The sequence below is a fragment of the Spermophilus citellus genome (assembly GCF_964194105.1).
Source record: "Spermophilus citellus genome assembly, chromosome: 10".
Taxonomy (NCBI): Eukaryota; Metazoa; Chordata; class Mammalia; order Rodentia; family Sciuridae; genus Spermophilus; species Spermophilus citellus.
This window is the reverse complement of record NC_138197.1, coordinates 130,714,519-130,732,147: the sequence shown is the minus strand read 5'-3', so window position 1 is coordinate 130,732,147 and position 17,629 is coordinate 130,714,519. Positions and strand designations below refer to the sequence as shown.

General features: G+C 45.2%; 1 protein-coding gene across 1 annotated transcript in view; it reads right to left on the bottom strand.

Moving 5' to 3' along the window:
* The window catches only part of SMDT1 (single-pass membrane protein with aspartate rich tail 1), a 155,480-nt gene that overhangs the window by 109,232 nt on the left and 28,619 nt on the right, over positions 1-17,629 (bottom strand). The gene's annotated exons all lie outside the window — the stretch shown is intronic.

Genomic DNA, 17,629 nt, shown 5'->3' with positions numbered 1-17,629 from the left:
TAAGTTTCCATCCCTTCATACCTTACAGGGGAACTGAATTTTAACAGATGACACTTTGGAGGACATGCAACCCTTACCCAAACTACAGCAGTGCTGGTTCCTCTCCCACTGCACACTAGAACTGACACTCAGTGACACACACACACTCACTCACACACCCACCACGCCACCCAAGCTCAGGCCTGGGCAGGCTCTCCACAGGCACAGCCCAGCACCAACAGCCTGGTTCTCAGTGACATGACATTGCCTGGAACAGACTCTCCAGGCTGGAGACTGTTCCCAGGGAGCCTCAGGCCCCATCTGGCTCACTGTCCAGCCCGCATTACTGGGCTCTGGCCTGACACTGGCAGCTCTCATCTGGGTGTCAGCAGGCCACAGGGGGGTGGTGCGCTTACTAGTCTCCTGACCCACCAGTGGGTAGAGCCAGAAGCTCCTTGCCAAGCCTGAACAGCTCCCTCCAGCCTCTTCCTGAGGGACAGTCCTCGCTGTTCTAGCCTCTAAGGTTGTGAGTCAAAATCACATGTTAATGTAATTGAGGCTCCTTCCTTTGTGAGGAGTCCCTTCTTGCTGCTTCAAAATTCTCTAGGCTTTTGATAGATGGATTATGGTGTGTACAGATGTGCATCTCTTGGAGGTTATCCTACATGGGCGTCCTTGAACCTCTTGGGTGTGTATGCATATGGGGGCAACTGCAGAACGTCTCTGGTTCCTGCTCATATTTCTCTACCATTAATGATATTGTTGGATCTTCAGCTTCCCTTTTAGCTCATGGAACAGAGCTCATGAGCTCATTTAAAGTCTTTGTCTACCAACTCTGTACCTGTGTCACACATTGTGTGGGGAGAATTGGGTACTGTCTGTCTGACTCCACTGGGGGTTGGGCTGAGTTTTAGTGATGAAGAGTGCTCACTTCTAAGTGAACAGGGAGGCTTTGGGAGGACTTGGGACGACAGGCCCAAGAACACATTGCTGTGTGTGACTTTCTATGCTGATACCATGCTATTTTGATTGCTATAGATTTCAGTATATTGTACACACACACACATACACACAACCTCCATCTTTGTTCTTTTGTGCTTTTTTTGTTTTTTTGTATGAAGATTTGAACCCAGAGGCACTTAAACCACTGAGCCACATTCCCAGCCTTTCTTATATTTTTTTTAAAGAGAAAGAGAAAGAGAGAAATTTTAAAAAATATTTTTTAGTTTTCAGTGGACACGTCTTTATTTTATTTTATTATTATTTTTTTAATATTTATTTTTTTAGTTCTCCGTGGACACAACATCTTTGTTGGTATGTGGTGCTGAGGATCGAACCCGGGCCACACGCATGCCAGGCGAGCACGCTACCACTTGAGCCACATCCCCAGCCCTTTATTTTATTTTTATATGGTGCTGAGGATGGAACCCAGCGCCCCACCCATGCCAGGTGAGCGTGCTACTGCTTGAGCCACATCCCCAGCCCCTTTCTTATATTTTGAGACAAGGTCTCACTAAGTTGCTTATGGCCTAGCTAAGTTGCTGTGGCTGGCCTCAAACTTGCAATTCTCTGCCTCAGCCTCCTCTGAGTTGCTGCTAAGGATGCTTGGGTTTATCTTTCTTCTTTTAGTATATATCACAACTTTCTTCTTTATTATTCAGCCATAAATATTCTATTATTTGAAGCAGACTGGATGGAACTGGAGCACATTATGAAAAGTGAAATAAATCAGACACAGAAAGACAAATACTGAGTACTCTTCTCAGGTAGATGCTAACAACAGCCAATCTAAATGTATAATAGTCATCCCTAGAGCCTGGGAAGGTAGCAGGAAGGCAGAGAGGGAGAGCTGATAATGGGTACCAAAACATCCTTACTTAGAAGTTAAGTTCTAGTGTTCTACAGCACATAGATTATAGTTCACAATAACCTATAGTTCATATAGTTATGAAGTATACCTGTGTTGAAATATCACACTTTGCCTGATATTTACAATTATGTTAATAAAAATTTTAATGTCTAAATGTATGGAATGCTAACTATAACTATCCTGATTTGGTCATTATACATTTTATATACCTATTGAATTATCACCCTGTGCTCCATAAATATGCACAGTTATACAAAAGAGCCATTAATGGAAACTGACCCTGATGTTGAAGTTGTTACCAGAGTTCATTTACAGGGGCTGGGGCTGGGGCTCAGCGGTAGAGCACTTGCCTAGTGCATGCGGGGGCCCTGGGTTCCATCCTTAGCACCATGTAACAATAAATAAAATAAAGGTATTGTGTCCAACTACCACTAAAAAATAAATATTAAAAAAGTTCATTTTCATACATTCAGAGCTATTAGAAAAAATATCTAAAGAATGAAAGGAAGAATAATACTCAGAATAAAAGAGAATAAAATCATGGCATTTGGAGGTAAATGGACGGTGTTGGAGAAGATAGCCAGTCCCCAAAAACCAAATGCCAAATGTTTTCTCTGATATAAGGAGGCTGATTCATAGTGGAGTTGGGAGGAATAGACAAACTCTAGATAGGGCAGAGGGGTGGGAGGGGAAGGGAGGGGGCATGGGGTTAGAAATGATGGTGGAATATGATGGACATCATTATCCAAAATATATGTATGAAGACACGAATTGATGTGAATACACTTTGTATACAACCAGAGATATGAAAAATTGTGCTCTGTATGTGTAATATGAATTATAGTGCATTTTGCTGTGATATGTAAATTTTAAAAAAATTAATTTAAAAAAAGAATTAAAGGAAAGTATGCAAATGTATGTTACCTAAGTAACAAGATGGAAATTAAAAAGGGCATTTCAAAAATGACATCAGCAAAATAGCTAACCAGAGGTGCCACACATGTTCCCTTCCACAAGAACTAAACCAAACAAACAAAAACAAAAAAAGAACTAAAACAGACAAAACAACAGATGGTGCACAGGAGTGTTTGAGGCAGTGCGCTAGAGTGCGGCAGGGATGTGGCAGTGACATTGAGCAGCCCAGAGATGTGTGATGGTCTTGGAAAGAAAGGAACTAAGCACATAGCACCTCCATTTCATCCCCTGAGGGACTTCACTTGGCAGGGACAGAGTGAGTGGCAGGTGCCCAGCAGTCACCACTGCTGCTGTGGATCCCTAAAGCTTCTGCTGCAGGAGAAGCCTGCAGCCCTCAGTCCCGGAGCTCAGTTCTAGAAACTTCTGGATCACCAAACTATTGCATTGCCCCACAGAAGGATTCCAACCCATTCTGTGCCCCCCTCCCGGCCCAGGCTTTTGCTGTACAGTGCCATCTTGAGACCCTACCTATCCAGGGTCCTGTGAGGCAGCCGACAGCCTGCCTTCAGCCACTCAGCCAGCCCTGAACCAGTTGGATGGCCCTGCCCACCTGCTCATGGCCCTGGGAGACACCAAGGCAGTCTACCCTGAATGGCTAGCTCCTCGAGGTCTCTGGTGATATAGGACAGCAGCACTGGGCAGTAGCCTCCAGCTGACTTGGAAATAGCCAGGCAGCCTTTCCTACTTGCCCTTGCCACTGGGCAGCAGCCAGACAGCCCTCCCGAGTGGGTCTGCCCACCAAGGGCCCTAGAATGCTGCTATATGTTACTCCCCATCCTCCTGTGACCCCTGTAGCCCCTTCCACCTGGCCCCAGGAAGCAGATGGTAGCCTATTTTTGGAAACAGCCTGCTTGGGTCTTGAGAAGCAGACAAGTGGCCCTGCCCCCTCCCCAGCCCCAGAAAGCAGCTAGACAGCCCTCCCTGGGGAGGCAGCCTGCAGAGGTCCCAAACCAAATCACCTAAGGAGCCCTTAGACAATGAGAGGCACTTATTGGGGCCCAGTGGCATGGGCCCTGACACAGACAGGAGTCCACTTGCTCCCTGTGCTGCACCTGCCTGGGCCCAGCAGGACAATGCTGGGAGCTGATGGGCACCACACTCTGCTGCTGTCCCAGCTGCACCTTACTTGCATGGGCCAGTATATCAGAGTAGCCCTGACCTCGTGTGGCCCACAGATATTGACAGGTGCTCCACGCCCTCTGTTGGGTTGACAGTGCCCAGAGCTACCCACCAATCAGCTCCATCTGAGAAGCTGCATCCCAGATAATGGTCCAGTCTCACAGGTTCCTGCAGCCTTGGCCTCTCAGATACCCTAGACATTGCCATGTTGATCACAGCTGACTAAGCTACACAGACACCAAACTACCCCCAAAGCAAAGCCACCACAGCCTATCCAACCAGCACCCTGAGTTGGTGTTTCTAGTAGGATGTCTTTTACTATAAAAGCCACCCTATAAACTTGGTAGAGGCAACAGATACCAACATTAGGACAAAGAAACATGAAAACATGGTTATATCATGCATTTGAAGTAGCCTTTAGCAAGAGACTCCCCACCAAAAAAAAAAAAAAAAAAAAGGAAATTGAAGAGTTGACTGATAATGAATTAACCAAAAATGATTTTAAGGAAATGTAATTAGATATAAGAAAATATAGGAAGACCACTCAATGAAACCTGGAGGACAATGGAGGATAGAGTCAAGAAATTGAGCAAAGAGAGACCATGAAAAAGAACCAAACAAAAACCTTGAGGATAAATCAATAAATAAAATAGAAATACTATTGAGAGGCTGGAGATTTAGTTCAGTGGACAGAGTGCTCGCCTTGCATGCACAAGGCCCTGGGTTCAATCCCAGCACCACAAAAAAACCAAAACCAACCAAAACAAAACAAAAATACTGTTGAGAGTCTCAACAGCCCCTGGACAAGAAGGAGAAAGAATTTCTGAGCTTGAAGACAGGTCTTATTAAATAATTCAGTCAGAAAAAAAAGAAAATAGGAGAAAACCTGCAAGGTTCATGGTAGACCATCCTGTGTACATTATGAGTGCCCAAGAAAGGAAAGCCAGCCAGGCATGATAGTGCACACCTGTACTCCCAGTGATTTGGGATGCGAAGGGAGGAGAATCTCAAGTTGGAGGCCATCCTCAGCAACTTAATGAGGCTCTAAGCAACTTAGTGAGGCTCTAAGAAACTTAGTGAGGCCTGTTTCAAAATTTTAAAAGAAAGTAATAATAAGGGCTGGGGTTGTGACTCAGTGAAAGAGCCTAGCATGTGTGAGGGAGGCACTGGGTTCAATTCTTAGCAATGCAAATATTGAATAAAATAAAGGTCCATCAATGTCTAAAATAAGTAATAAAAAGGGGGGAAAGGCATAGAAAAAAAAACATCTCTGAGACATAGTGTAGTCAAGAAAAAGAGAATTCTAAAACAGCAAGAGAAAAGCATCAAGTCACACATGAGGGATTCCTGATTATAATAACAGCAGATTTCTCAATAAAATTCTTATAGTCAAGGAGAGAATGGGATGATATATTCAAAGTTCTGAAAAAAACAAATGCCAACCGAGAATACTATACCCAACACAAAGCTATCCTCCAGAAAAGAAAACGTTTTCCAAGACAAGCAAATACTAAGGTATTTCATTACCACCAAACTTACCCTGTAAAAAAGGTTAAAGGAATCCTACACTAGAAGCAAAATCATGATAACTACCACCGTGAAAACACTCACTAGTATAAAAATCACTAGTAGAGAAGATCAGTCAAACCTCAATAATACAGAAAACCACCAAGCTACAAAGATGATCAGGAAAGGAACAAAGGATATGCAAAGCAACCATAAAAATTTTAAAAAATTAAATGTGTATTATCAACAACAACCTTAATTATCAATGGATTGACTTCCCTCATTAATACAGCCTAGATGGATGGATTTTTAAAACCCAGTGCTAGATCGCCCATGGTACACTTTGTCAGGAAAGACACAGAACCAAGATGAACGAATGGAAAAGATAAACCATGCAAATGGAAACTGCAAGTGAGAAGGAATAGCTACACTTAGAAAAAATAGGATTTAAGTCAAAAACTATAAAAAGAAGCCAGGCACAGTGGTGCACACCTGTAGTCCCAGGGGTTGGGGACTGAGGCAGGAGGATCACAAGTTCAAAGCCAGCCTCAGCAACTTGGAGAGGTACTGAGCAACTCAGTGAGACCCTGTCTCTAAATAAAACACAAAAAGACCTGGGGGTGTGGCTCAGTGGTTAGGCACCCCTGGGTTCAATCCCTGGTACAAAAAAAAAAAAAAAACCTGTGAGACAAGGTTATTATAGGATGAAAAAGGGGTCATTTTATCAAGAAGAAATTACAGTTGTGTGTGTGTGTGTGTGTGTGTGTGTGTACACACACACACACACACACAATCCAATAATGGAGTGCCCATTTGTACAAAACAAATGTTATAAGACCTAAAAGAAGAGACAGACTCTAATACAACAATAATTGTTATTTCGACACCTCACTTTCATCAATGCAAAGTTCATTCAGACAAAAAATGAACAGAGGCCTCACAATACAGCACTTGCCTTCTATGCTTGAGATCTTGTGTTTGATTCCTAGCACCACCAAGAAGAAAAAATAAAAAAGATAGACCAAGGGCTGGGGATGTGGCTCAAGTGGTAGCGCGCTCGCCTGGCATGTGTGCGGCCCGGGTTCGATCCTCAGCACCACATACAAAGATGTTGTGCCCGCCGAAAACTAAAAAATAAAGATTAAAAAATTCTCTCTCTCTCTCTCTCTGTCTCTCACTCTCTCTTTAAAAAAAAAAAAAAGATAGACAAGAGGCTTTAACAGACATTTACAGAAAATTTCACCCAGCATCTGCAGAGTACACATTCTTCTCATCACCAAGTGGAACATTCCCCAGGACAGACCATAGGATAGGCCACAAGGCAATTCTCAACCCATTTTTTAAAAAGGCAAAAATCATACCTGCAATCTTCTCGGACTACAATGGAATAAACCCAGAAATCAACAAGAACAACTTTGGAAATTGGATAGTTACATGAAAATCAATATTTTCTTGAGTGACTAATGTATCAAGGAAGAAATCAAGGAAATTTAAAAATGTCTTGGAATGAAAATTTAACATACCAAAACTTACAGGCTACAGCAAAAGCAACATTAAGAACGAAATTATATCAGTAAGCACCCACATCAAAAATGCTGAAAGATTTCAAATAAACAACCTAATGATGCAACTCAAAGAAACAGAACAAACCTAAACCCCTGAAAGATAAGAAATAATAGATTGCATACAAATAAATAAGACTAAAGAATACAAAAAAATCCATGAAACTAAGACTTGATTTAAAAAATAAAGATACACAGAACTGACGAGGCTTCAGCTAGAGTACCTAACAAAAAGAAAAAACCTAAATACATAAAAACAAATGGGGCTGGGCTGTGGCTCAGCAGTAGACGCTCGCCTAGCACACGGTGAGGTGCTGGGTTCAATCCTCAGCACCACATTAAAAAAAAAATCCGTAGCACCCCCTGCCCCCCCAAAGAAAACAAGTAAAACAAGATTGATTCAATAATATATAATCTCCCACAACAAATAACCCAGGGCCACATGGATAACTGCTTGATTTCACCAAACCTTTAAAGAATGAATACCAGTTCTTTTCAAATTATTCCAGAAATTATTCCCAAGGCTTGCACAGTGGAGTGAACTGGAAGCCACGTGGGGACCCCGACTTGAGGAGTGCCCTGCCCCTCCACCTGTTGTGCTGCCGCTCCAGGAACTATTCAGCCTGCGGCTGTCCTGGAGTCTGCTGGTGGTGCTCAGTGGGCTTGCGGCTTTGCACAAGGTGCTGGTGAACTAGGATGGGGCACCCGTGATAGACCACTGGTACCCATCTAGGAGCACCTTAACTTTGGGCCATGATCTCAAGGCAAATTGGAGACGGGGACAGGGTCTGGAGACTGGCTGGGTCCTGTGGACCAAAGCCAGAAAGAGTCCCAGGAATGGGTGGGAGAGGAGGGCAAGGCAACAGCCTGTCGGGGGTGGTGGAGGGGGGCATGGGCCAGGCCTCAGTAGAATGGGCAAGACCCAGGGCAGGGCTGGTGCCATTTGGAGTGAGAAGGTTGTCAAGGTGGGCAGAGCCAGGGTGGGCTGAAGAGCTTCTTCCCCCAGCCAGGGACTGCAGGGAAGCAGTGTCTCTGGAGACGGACCTGTACACAGGTACAAGAGGGTTCCAGCATGGAGGGGTTCTAGGGGGATAACAGAGGAGTGGATGGGACAGAGCTGACCCGGGGCTGTGGTAGTGGAAACAGGGTCCAGGTGGCAGTGCAGAAGCTAGAGCTAGAGCACACTTGGCCATGCCCATGTGCCCACTCCTCTCCCAGGGACCATCATGGTGCCCAAGGTGCCCACCTGGCAAGGGAAGCAGTACTTCTCCATGTCCACCTTGAGCAGCTTAGGTCCAGGCAAGAATTCCCTGGGGCAGTGGGGGACAAGGGTGGCTTCCTACCTCTGTGCCACCTTCCAGTGGGCGATGGGCTCACAAGAACAATGTTGGGGTCGGGTGGGAGTAGGGAGAAAAAGGCAGCCCCCCAAACCACCCTGCTTCTGCCAGGACACCCCTTTAGCTCCAACCCTCCCCTTTATCCCCAGTGCTCTCCCGAACACAGCAGCCTGTTCAACATGAGGCCCCCCTCGCCCACACAAGCCGCTCCAAGTATGGCTCTACTGCAGGCTGATATGAAGGACGCCGCCCACTTCAGGGTTCCAGGCAAGATGCGCTCCAGGCAGCTCAGCCTACAGTCTGCAGGGGCCACGGGGAGAAGTCACTCATTCCAGGAGAGGCCACTGCAGAAGGAAAGGCCTGGAGGCGGGCAGAGCGCACACCACAGTAATGGGACAGGTGAGGGCTCCAAGAGTGGAGATGAGCCTGGCCTCCTGCCCGTGCCAGATCCCCATAGGCACATGAGATTCCCATTCCTTCTGGCAGCCCAGGGCCAGAAGAAAGTGTGGAGTCTGGCAGCTGGGAAGGAGCAGGTCACTGGCAGGAACAGGTAGGTTCTGGGTCCACCCTGGAGGAGGCTGGGACCTGGATCTGGCCCAGGTGCTGAATGCAGTCCGGTGCTCTTGCTCATCCTGGGGCTGCCTGGCAGGGGCTTCCCCACACAGAAGGCCTTCATGACCCCTGTTGGACGGGCTGTTGACAGAGCACAGGATGACCTGGGACCCAGCCCAGCCACCCTGAGACCTGACTGATGACTTTCTGGTGCTATGGGCTGAGGGTCCTGGGAGGCCTGAGGCCAGGCAGCGTGGGGCCTGTGCATCACCTAATGATCCAGCACCTGGGCTGATGGGTACAGAATGGGAGGTTCCTTCCTCGGTGCCCTGAACCTACTCTGCCTGACACCGGCCAAGGGGGACCCCGAGAGCAGCTTCCATGAGAAATAGTATCAGGTGCTATTGATTTAGCACTGTGGGGATGGTGGCCATCCTGGTCCTGCCTGCTCAAATCCTGCACCCAGATGTGCCATGTGAGCCCACACAGGGTAGTGCAGTTTGTGGTGAGGAGGAGGAAGAGAAGATACTATTCGACTCCCGTGAGCTGGGCTGCTGCGACACCTGTGGCTCCAAGCATAGGCTTGCCCTGGCTCCAATATCTAAGGACCATGTATTTCCTGGGATGGAGAACTCCAGACGCTCAGAGCAGAGCCATTCCGAGGCCTGTTTTCCAGAGGACCCCACAGCATCCCTCTGGGGCTCAACCAGCATTTTCCTGAGTGCCCTCAGGACAGGAAGCTCCCAGCTCGCAGGACCTACTGTAGTGTCCTGCAAGCTGGGAGCTCCCTGTCCTGAGTCAGAAGGCCAGCCAGGGCCACCTCGAGCCACCCGAGAGTATCCATTATGGTGACAGCTTTGTGGCAGGAAGCAGTGTCCCTGCAGCTCTCAGGACACAGTGTGTGGATGGAGCCAGAGTGGGCTTGTTCAGGCAGGTTGGGGCCCCTGAAATGAGGCAACTGAAATGAGGCTGTACATAGCAGGAACTTGAGGATTTATTGGATCCTTTTTCTCATTCATGGTTCTGCATCTTTGGGGTGTCCACAGCTGGGAACCAGCCAGGCCAGAACTTTTTCAGAAGCTGGGGGCCCCAGCTCCCTGGCCCTTCTTCTTCCTTGTTCTCCACCTCTAAAAGGCACAAACAGATGGGTCCCTTGCTGGGAGAAACCTTCACCCAGGGTAAGGTACCCTCCTGGCCTGGGGGGACCAGTCAGCTGTGATAAAGGGTAGATGTGCAGCCAGCTCTGGTGAGGGGCCTGGAGTTCCCACCTCCTCCTCAAGTAGGGCAGGGGAGGCTCAATCAGGAAGGTCAGGGTGTCTGGCCTCCTGGTTTTTCTCCCTCTCCTCCCTGGGTCAGGAAGGTTTGAGAGGGGATGGCCTGTCTCCCTCACTGGTCTGTGCAGCAGGGTGGGGCCAGCCGTCTTACCAGATGGACATACAGCGGTTCTCTGTTGGCACCTTCTCTTTTCCTGGGATGGAGGAAGGGGACACAGTAGTGGGCTCAGGCAGGTTCTGTGTTGTGCGGGTGGGGGAACTGATGCCCTGCTCCACCAGATGTCAGGGAAAGCCAGGATTTAGATCCTCTCCCTGCTCACACCAGCTTTGCCCCCCTCTCAGTTCACACAAAGCTCCACGTTCCACAATGATGGCAACTTGGCCTGGCAGTGTTGAAGCCAGCCACTGCCTCCCCATCCTGCAGTGGTGCACAGCTTCTCAGGACCACCATGTGGGGGATGTTCCATTTGAGGCCCAGGCCATCATTACCTCGCACTTGGGATTCCTGCCACCTCCTCCCCCTAAGAATGGGCTGATTGCTTCCTCCCTGGGGACCTCACCTGCCCTTCCTCCTGAGACAAGATGTCACTTTCCTCCTTGGAGGCAGCATCATTCTGTCCTGCCATCGACCTGGGGGTCATGGTCTGCAGGGTGGGTGTCAAGAGGGCAGAATATGGGTAACAAGGGTCTCAGAACACCTTATTCTTCCTGTTCTCAACTTGGGGTGTTAAAGCCTTAGATTTTCCTGAGACATCCCTCCCTTTTAGGTTGAGCTTTGGTAAGTCTGTAAGTTTTCCTGAGGGGGCCTGCCATTACTCCTGGGATTCCCTACCAGGAAGTAGGGTGTCCCTAGTCTAATGGGTTCACAGGAAGAGAGCCACATCCCATCCCTTCCAAGCCTAACTTACCCCAGAGGCTTGCTTCTTTCCAGTGTTGACTTTATGTCTCTGCAGAAGGAGACAAAAGAGGTGACACACAGCTACCAGTAAATGGGAGTCCTTCCCGGCCGATCCTCTCCAGTTTTAGTCCCCCTTGCTGTGCCTGCAGAGTGCCCCAGGACAGCTACCCCATGGCAGGGGAAGAGGTGTCCTCAGCCCTTACCCACCTGAGTGGTCACTGGGTAGCACTTGTCCATCAGCCCCCACACTGGTCTCAAGGTCTCTCCTATGGGCTACATGACAAAGAGAGAGGGAAGGCTGAGGTGAGGTCTGTCAGTGCCTTCACAAGCAGACACCTAAAGATTACCAGGTTTTCAATGATGAATCCGCTGAAAGAGAAATTAGGAAAACTACACCATTCACAATAGCTTCAAAAAATAAAATAAAATACTTGGGAATCAATCTAACACAAGAGGTGAAAGACCTCTACAATGAAAACTATAGAACACTAAAGAAAGAAATTGAAGAAGACCTTAGAAGATGGAAAGATCTCCCATGTTCTTGGATAGGAAGAATTAACATTGTCAAAGTGCTATTCAGATTTAATGCAACTCCTATTAAATTCAATGGTGTTCTTCATAGAAATAGAAAAAGCAGTCATGAAATTCATTTGGAAAAATAAGAGACCCAGAATGGCCAAGCAATCCTTAGAAGGAAAGGGGAATCAGGAGGCATCACAATACCAGAGCTTAAATTATACTACAGAGCAATAGTAACAAAATGGCATGGTATTGGCACCAAAACAGACATGAAGACACAGACAAACCCACATGAACACAGCTATCTCATACTAGATAAAGGCACCATAAACATATATTGGAGAAATGACCGCCTCTTCAACAAATGGTGCTGGGTGCTGCAGTCTGGCTGGGCACAAATCACGAGTCACTGAAGCAGGAACAAACTTTATTTCTGAACTCCACCAGCACCCTCCACACATGCTCCCAGAACTCCCGGGACCGCCATACGGCTCCTCCAGGAACACACACCATCCGGAAATCCCTCCTCCAGCACTTCCCCAACCAATGGGAACTCTCCGGGAATCCCCGTAAGAACTCCAAAGTAGCAGGCCAGGTGGACAGCAGGGGTCTAATATACACAACTTAACATAACCATTATCATCTCAATGGCTTGCCTCTCAACCAATACTATTGGCAAAATGCCAGGGGCCATTCCGACTCGGCTGTGGCTCTCAGCAGCTGGGAAAACTAGAAATCCATATGAGGCAGAATTAAATTGAAACCCTATCTCTCACCCTGCACAAAACTCAAAGTGGATCAAGGACCCAGGCATTAGTCCAGAGACCCTGCATCTACTAGCAGAAGATATAGGTCGAAATCTCCATCAAGTCACTGATTTCCTCAACAAGACTAAGGCACAAGTAAAATCAATAAATGGGATGGGCTGGGGCTGGGGCTCAGTGGTAGAGCGCCTGCCTTGCACATGTGAGGCACTGGGTTCGATCCTCAGCACAGCATAAAAATAAAGATATTGTGATCAACTACAACTAAAAAAAATCTTTTTAAAAATAAATAAATAAAACAAATTGGATGGCATCAAACTAAAAAGCTCTTCACAGCAAAGGAAACAATAAGAATGTGAAGAGAGAGCCTACAGAATGGGAGAAAATCTTTGTCATCTACACCCCAAATAGAGCATTAATCTCCAGGATATGAGAAGAACTAAAAAAAAAATCAAAGGAACTGAACAGACATTTCATAGAAGAAGAAATATGAATGGTCAATAAATATATGAAAAAGTATTCAACATCTCTAACAATTACACAAGTGCAAATTAAAACTACATTGAGATTCCACCTCATTCTAGTCAGAATGGCAATTGTCAAGAACATAAGTAACAATAAATGTTGGTCAGGATGTGAGGAAAAAGGTTCATTCATTCATTGCTGGTGGGATTGCAAATCTGTGTAAAAACCATTCTGGAAAGCAGTATGGAGAGTCCTCAGAAAACTTGGAATGGAACCACCATCTGACCCAGCTATCCCACTCTTTGGTTTATACCCAAACAGTGATGCAGCCACATCCATGTTTATAGCAGCTCAATTCAGAATAACTAAGCTATGGAACCAACCTAAGTGCCTTTCAGCAGATGAATGAATAAAGGAAATGTCTCTCTACACAATAGAATATTACTCAGCCATAAAAGGAAATTAAATTTTGGCATTTGCTAGTAAAATGGATGGAACTGGAGACTACAATGCTAAGTGAAAGAAGCCAATGCCAAAAAAAAATAAAGGCCAAGTATTCTCTCTGAAATGTGAATACTAACACACAATAAAGGAGGGAGGGAAGAAGTTCACTAGCTTAGACAAAGGGGGATGAAAAGAAGGGAGAGGGGATGGGGACAGGAAAGACAGTAGAATGAATCAGACACAACTTTCCTACGTTCGTACATGAATACACGGCCAGTGGAACTCCACCACAGGTACGACCACAAGAATGGGATCCTGATTAGATCTAAGTTGTACTCCACATATGTATAACATGTCAAAATACACTCTACTGTCACATATATACATCTAAAAAGAATTTACAAAATAAAGTCTGACATACAGAAAAATCTAAATAATAAAAAAAAGACTACCAGGTGTTTAACCTCTTAAAAAAAAAAACACCTATAATTGGGGTCTTTAGAAAGATTCTTGTATTCACAAAGCAGAATAGGAGGCGCTAAAAAAAGTTACCCCTCAACACTTGAAATCACTTTTTTTTTCTTAAAATATAAAAATAAGATATTGGGAAATAATATTTCCCAGAAAGAGGAGAGGTCAGGAACTCCAAATGCAAAATCATAAATACTTCTGAAAAAGAGAATGGAGACAACAGACTGTGTTGGCAAGGAGAGGTGTCAAGTAAGTATGTTCCTCTTTTTAAAAAATTTTTTTAGGGCTGGGGATGTGGCTCAAGTGGTAGTGTGCTCGCCTGGCATGTGTGTGGCCCGGGTTCGATCCTCAGCACCACATACAAAAACAAAGATCTTGTGTCCGCCGAGAACTAAAAAATAAATATTTAAAAAAAATTTTTTATATCTTTCTTTATTTATTTTTATGTCGTGCTGCGGATTGAACCCAGGGCCTCGACATGCTAGGCGAGCGCTCTACCACTGAGCCACAACCCCAGCCCCCTCTTTTTTTTTAATGTTTAGTTGTAGATGGACACAATATCTTTATTTTATTTTTATGTGGTGCTGAGGATCAAACCCAGCGCCTCATGCATGCTAGACGAGCACTTACCACTGAGCCCCAGCCCCAGCCCCTGTACACTTTTTATCAAGACAGTTTCCCAGAGATGAGGGACATAAGTTTCCAGAGGGGAAGAATCACCAAGTATCTAGGACAATGGACCAAAGAGGAGCCTAACCCAGATGTTGTCACAATAAATATCAGAACACTAAGGATAAAGAAAAACCTACCACCTCAGCATTAGGAATGCAACTTGATCAGATTTCTTAACACCAATATTCAAAACTAGAAGAGAATGAAGAACTTCAAAATCTAAAAGAAAATATTTCCAATGTAGAATTCTATACCTAGCTAACTGCTTGATCGAGTATGAAATACCTTTTTAAGATAAGTAATGTATAAGACTACTCAGGGAACAACTCAAGAGTAATCTAGAAAGAGGATAACAGAGAAGGGATGAGTCCCCAGAATTATGGTGGAGGAAGTCTCAGGAGAGCAGCTGAGCCTCGGGCCTACAGAGCACCCAGTCCACAGGCAGGCAGGGAGATTCAAGGTTCTAGGAAATGTCTGCATAAAATGATCATGTTGATAACTCATCTGACTCATCTAAATCCACTGCAAGGAGATTTGTATTTTTGGCAGAAAGCTTAGATGAATTAACTATAGGGACAGAGAAAACTATAGAAATTAAAGAGAAAACCAAAAGGAAGAGTGATCTTCTACTTCAAGAGATTATTGTTTACATATTTTTTGTTATGTATTGATCTTATAAAAACTGATAATCATGATTAAATAGCTTTTAAAATGACAAAAGCTAGAGAGGAAGTGGAACAACTGGAATCTCTCATTCATTGCTGATGAGACTGCAGAATAATGCAATCACTTTGGAAAAGTTTGACTGTTCCTTACGTTTCTTAAACTCATACTTACCATATGACCCAACAGCCCACTGCTGTTTATCCAAGTTAAAGGAAAACTTATGTTCCCATATGGGAATGTTTATATTTATTTTATTTGTAATCAGCAAAAATTAGAAACAATCCATGTCTCTTAACTGATGAAGGATAAACAAACTGTGACCTTCACACAGTGGACTACTACTGCCGATGTACACAAGTGGATGAATTTCAAATGCAAGGTGCTGAGTGACAGAAACCAGGCTCAAAACAACGTGTTTCCATTTATATGACAGTTCTGCAAAGACAAAACTCACAGGTTGCCTGTGAGTGGGGGAAGTGTTGACCACAAATCAGTAAGGGGATTTTCTTTTTTTTCTTTTTGCAGTACTGGGGACTAAACTCAGGGCCTCATGCTAGGCAAGTGCTCTCCCATTGAGGTGCATTTCTAGCTCTTTTAATTTTGAGACAGAGTCTTACTAAATTGCCCAGTCTGGCCTCCAATTTTTAATCCTCCTTCCTCAACCTCCACAGTAGCTTGGATTATGGGCATGTGTCTGGCTAGATGGGGAATATTTTGAAATGACAGAACTACTTGCATCTTGATTGTGGTAATGGTTACATAACTGTATATATCTGTCAAAACCCAGAACTGTACACTAAAAAGGATGGCTTTTACTCTGTATAAATGATAACTTAATTGGAAAAAAATAAATAAAAAGAGCCCCATAATGGTGGGAGGGAGCTAGGGAGAGGAGCTTTAAAGCCAAATGATTAAAAAATCATAAAAATAAAAATCATATTTAAATTTTTTTAAGAATTGAAGTAATTACTCAAAGATTTACAATGCCAAAAACTATGATTATGTTGGAAAGTCAGAGAGAGGTGAAATGCTAGTTGGAGGTAGCAGTAATAACAGTGCAGCAGTACAGCTGTTTTAAGCACTAAACCCTATCTTCCATTGTAGTAATTTATTCAGTATGAAAATGCCAAGATAAAGCAGGATGGGGGTGCTGGGGTTGTGGCTCAGCGGTACAACGCTTGCCTCACACGTGTGAGGCACTGGGTTTGATCCTCAGCACCACATTAAAATAAATTAAATAAAGGTATTGTGTGTCCATCTACAACTAAAATATTTTTATTGATAATTGATAATTTTTGGTTAAAAATGGAGATTGGGTTTTTTTTTTAAGCAAAGCTGTAATAATCGCCAAGGCACTTGTCATCGTGGGCATTTATAGAGGCTCCCCCAATCTCTAGATACTCCCCAAAACCGTGACCCTTAGTGTCACCAATAACCTTGTTCTTTCTTTTCTTTGGTACTAGAACCCCATTTTCTTTCTTTCTTTGGTACTAGAGGTTGAACCTAGGAGCACAGCACCACTGAGCCACAGCCCAGTCCTTATTTTTATTTCGAGACAAGCTCTTGCCAGGCTGCTGAGGCTGCCCCTGAATTTATAGTCTTCCTGCCTCCACCTCCCATGTTGCCGGAGCTCTGGGCATAAACCACCATTTCCTCAAAAGCATTGGAGAGGTATCGGAGGCCTCCAGAGAGCAGTATGTGGTCTTTCCTTCATGTCAGTTGGCCCAGGTACTCTCTTTTGGAGCCTGTCTCCTCATTTATAAAGTGGGAGCTACAGGCTCTGGAGGTTTAAACAGTCTGACAGATGGGCAGCCCCGGACCCACTGCATGTCCTTCAGTGGACATACAGCATTCATTTGCATTCTCATGCAGGGCTAGAAGTAGGAGCTTCTGCCACAGGTTCTTGGGCCTGGGACATCAAGGAGACTCTGTAACCCCAGGCAGATGTGCTGGTTGCCCATTCTGAAAGGGGTCACTCCTACATACTGGTGAGGAGGTCATCTGATCTATTAGGTGTGTCTGGGCCACCACCATAGAGACCTAAGGTGACCAGATAACCAGCACATGACTAGGGGAGGGAATAAGGCTCTTCTCTGACACTTTGCCAGAGACAGACAGAATTTCTCCAGAGCCCTCATGTTCACATAGTATTTTGTACACATAGGTGGTTGACTGTTTGTGGTCAAGGAGCATGACCTCAACTCAGGTTCAAGTGAGACTGTCTCAGCCTCCAGTCCACAACAGCCAGACGTTCATACCTGTGATGACTCCTCAGCAATCTCAGAGTCAGGGGCTGTTTTCCCCACAGACTTCTGGAAATAGTAGTATATCCCTCCTGCAGGTTGGTGAGAAAAGACCAGTTAAAGCATTTAAGAGTGATGTGATTGCTTTATTTTCAATGTCCTTATTTATAACATGCCAGAAATCATATCCTCTTCAGCCATTCAAGCTTGTGAAAGATATTAGGTGCTGACTCAAAATGTACTCAGGGACAGAGTTTTCCCAGAGGTATGCAGGCAGAGATCTGAGACCACTGCTGTGGTCCTGTGGGGAAGG